This window comes from Myotis brandtii, unplaced genomic scaffold (assembly GCF_000412655.1).
Source record: "Myotis brandtii unplaced genomic scaffold, ASM41265v1 scaffold139, whole genome shotgun sequence".
Lineage (NCBI taxonomy): Eukaryota > Metazoa > Chordata > Mammalia > Chiroptera > Vespertilionidae > Myotis > Myotis brandtii.
In genome coordinates this window covers 2,075,835-2,079,479 of record NW_005354965.1, presented here as the reverse complement: position 1 = coordinate 2,079,479, position 3,645 = coordinate 2,075,835, and positions in this window count along the sequence as shown.

The window sequence follows — 3,645 nt, the reverse complement described above, 5'->3', positions numbered from 1 at the left end:
TCTGGGACCTTCCATCCCCAGGGGGCTTGGCCAGCCTGAAAAAAGCCATCAGCCCCTCACCCAGGCTGGCCAAAACTCCATGGGGTGAGGGTCCCCACTGGGGTGGGGGGGCTTGACCAGCCTGCAAATAGCCATCAGCCCCTCACCCAGGCTAGCCAGACACCCCAGTGGGGACCCCCACCTTGAAGGGAGTGTGACCAGCCTGCAAACAGCCATCAGCCCCTCACCCAGGAGTTCAGTCCAAAGTATTTGGGTCTCACCCAAGCGGGACCCCCACCCTGATCCAGGACACCCTGCAGGGCAAACCAGCCAGCCCCCACCTGTGCACCAGGCCTCTATCCTATATAATAAAAGGGTAATATGCAAATTGACCCTAACAGCAGAATGACTGGGAATGACTGGTCACTATGACACACACTGACCACCAGGGGGCAGATGCTCAATGCAGGAGCTGTCCCCTGGTAGTCTGTGCACTCCCACAGGGGGAGCTCTGCTCAACCACAAGCCAGGCTGATGGCTGCCAGCACAGCGGTGGTGGCAGGAGCCTCTCCCACCTCCTCAGCAGCACTAAGGATGTCCGACTGCAGTTTAGGTCTACTCCCTGCTGGTAAGTGGACATCCGCCGAGGGCTGCCGGGCTGCCAGAGGGATGTATGACTGCCAGCTTGGGCCCGATCCCCCAGGGAGTGGTCCTAAGCCAGCAGGTGGACATCCTCCGAAGGGTCCCAGACTGCAGGAGGGCATAGGCCAGGCTGAGGGACCCCCCCCGCAAGTGCACAAATTTTTGTGCACCGGGCCTCTAGTACTTCAATATAAAAAACTAACTAGATTTGAACGTTGGAACTAAGAGCTAACATTTAGACACCCAAGACCCAATCAACCAAGTTATGACAAATCCAAGTTGCATAACATTTTACAAAAAGAAGTCCATCGCCTCACTTGCTCTTCCCTTCTGTCCCCAGAAGTAGGGTTGGGTGTGTGGGTGGATATTATGATTGTCCCCAGCACACAGATGAAGACACTGAAATATGGAAAAGTTCAGTGACTCAGCCAAGATGATATGGTTCCTACCACCTGCCAAGTCATCTAAAAACAGCAGAGCAGGCCAGGGTACTTCACCGCTGGCCGCACTTTCCCATGGAGTCGAATCCAGCCAAGCTCACTCACCCCCTCAGTGGCTCTCTACGCCTCCTGGCCCAGCCTGCTCGCAGAAAAGGCCCCAGCCCGGTGACTGACGCCCCAGTGTGAGCTGGAATCACTGCGCTGTTTGTTTTCTCAGCTGGGATATGCATTTCAAGTTTCCCCTGGAATTACCAGACATTGGTCTCTTCTTAAGACACCTTTCGTTAAGTTCCCCATTGGAGACGGTGGCCACAGATAGCCTTGACCTTGAAGGGAAAGGGTGAGCCTCTTTCCCTCCCCTCCAGATCTGACCTCAAACACCCCGGAGACCATGGCCACCCCAATCCATGGTGGGTGACTTCAGCTGCTTTGGTACCTCAGCGGGGGTCCCCAGCCTCATCCCCAATAGCAGGATGCCGACAGATGGTCCCAGGCCAGGGGTACACTAGAAACATCCTCGTCAGCTGCAGGGAAAGGACGTGGACATGCACGAAAGGACCAAATAGGTCATCACTGAGCCCGGCCCCGGCCAGGATCCAGCCAGCTACTCGTGCCAGGCTCTGTGGCAGAGGCAGGGGGGACCATGCCACACGAACCACAGGACACGCCACACGGCGCAGCCAGGGAGCAGCAGTTGCTGCATCCCACCATCCAGACGTGCTCCCTGTGACGTCTGCGACGGCTGAGCCACGTGGGCGCGTTCACCAGCAGAACCCAGGTGGGTGGCTGCCAACCAACACAGACCGACACCTGTGGGGTGAGACCCAGCGATCTGATCAGCGTCTCCGAGGAGCAGGTGGCTCGGTGGGAAACTGGGTGGAGGGTGAGATCTGAGGAGGCCACCGGGGAAGGAGGTGAAGGGTTTGGAGGTGAACTCAGCAGCCCTCGGCTATTTCCCTCAGCAGTTAAAGGGTCCGTGTCATGGCTACTGAGAAGTCTCCCGTCTCCGACCCACTGAGAGGGGGACACAGATCTGGCCGTGCCCGACCTGCCTGCGCGGCACGGGCTGCGTCTGCCAATGGGCACATGACTTCAGGGAGGTCCCCGCCCCTCCGTGGTCTCAATGCTTCATAAAGGGCTCCGTTGGGTTCAGCAAATATTTCTTGGGAGGGGACTCTCTTCTGGAGACTCAAAACTGTGTGAGCCCCACGCCTGCCCTCGAGGCCGCCTGGGGTGGTGGGGAGGCGGTCGGCACCAGGGCAGGGGCGACAGTGTGGCTGGGACTGTTCCTGAGGTGTCTCCAGGAAGCTCAGGCCCAGGGGAGGGCTGGCCCCCTGGGGTGCTCTGCGGGGGAGGGGCCAGGCGTAGGTGCCCCCGGGCCTCTGTGAGCACAGTGGGTCTCCACGGAGGACCAGCTCCGAGGAAAGGGCCTTTGCACACCCCGGGCCTCGGCCAGGCAGGCTGACTTCCCCCTCGGGCCCCAGCTGTGCGGAGCTCCTGGGAGCTGCCTCCCCGGCTGCAGAGCAGCCTCCTGGGTGCCCTGGGCTGCCCGCAGCTGTTCTGCCCTCGGGGAAATGTGCCCACACTCGCCCTGTTCCTCTCTCCCCACCCCCGGGCCAGACCCGTTGACCATGGCCTTGCAGGGATCCGACCAGGGCCCGTGTCCACAGCATCACCCTCATCTCATTTGCTTCCCACAGGATGGACGCCCTGTACCCATTTCACAGACGAGACGCGGCAGCGCAGACGGGTTCACTGGCCCCAGGCCTCAGGGAAGCTGGGGGCCCAGCCAGGACTGGAGTGGGCGCCTCCTCTCCCAGCCAGGGCACTGAGCCCAGCAGGGAAGTCTACCCACTTGTTTGCTTGACCAACAGGTTGGCCGGTCCAAACGTGGCCCCAGCCTCCGGAGCAAGCTCTTCCCACGCCCCAGCCGCCCCACGCATCCCAGGTCCCAGGCCCGCGCCCCCTCCCGGCGGCGGGATCAGATTAGCAAAGCCACAGCTTCTCAGGGCTGCCCCACTTGGCTCCGGGGCTAATTAGCGCCGTCTGAGAGCCCGCGCGGGGCCTGCAAGCCGCAGCAAGACACACGCACGGAGTTCAGTCCAAAGTATTTGCTGTGTTTTTCCCCTCGCTGGGAACCAGTCCCTACCTGTTCCCTGGACCTGATTGAACGTCTGAGCCGCTGTGCTCGGTGCCAAAGGGAGCCGGCCTGCTGGTCACAGGGCAGGTGAGCGGGGAGGGGCTGGCCCCGTGGTGATGACTGATCAGTGCGCGGCCTTGTTTCCCCAGCTGCGCGGGGAGCACCCACCAGCTGCTGCCCATCCTGGGGGCCTGCGGGCTCGCCGGGGCCTGGGCACCAGGAGGTCCATGGGCAGCGGCTCTGCGGCAGGAGCGTGGCCTCTTGACCCAGGGCTGTTGGCCTGTTGGCCCCTCAGAGTCTTAGAAAGAGACTGAGGGCCCAGGTGGGCACGGGTCCCAGCCACCCCTGCCGCCTGGTCTCTTCCGCCAGCAGTGAAGCTCTCTCCCTCCAGAGCGCAGCTGAGCCCAGGCATTGTCTCCACCGCCCGGCAGCCCTCACGGCTGG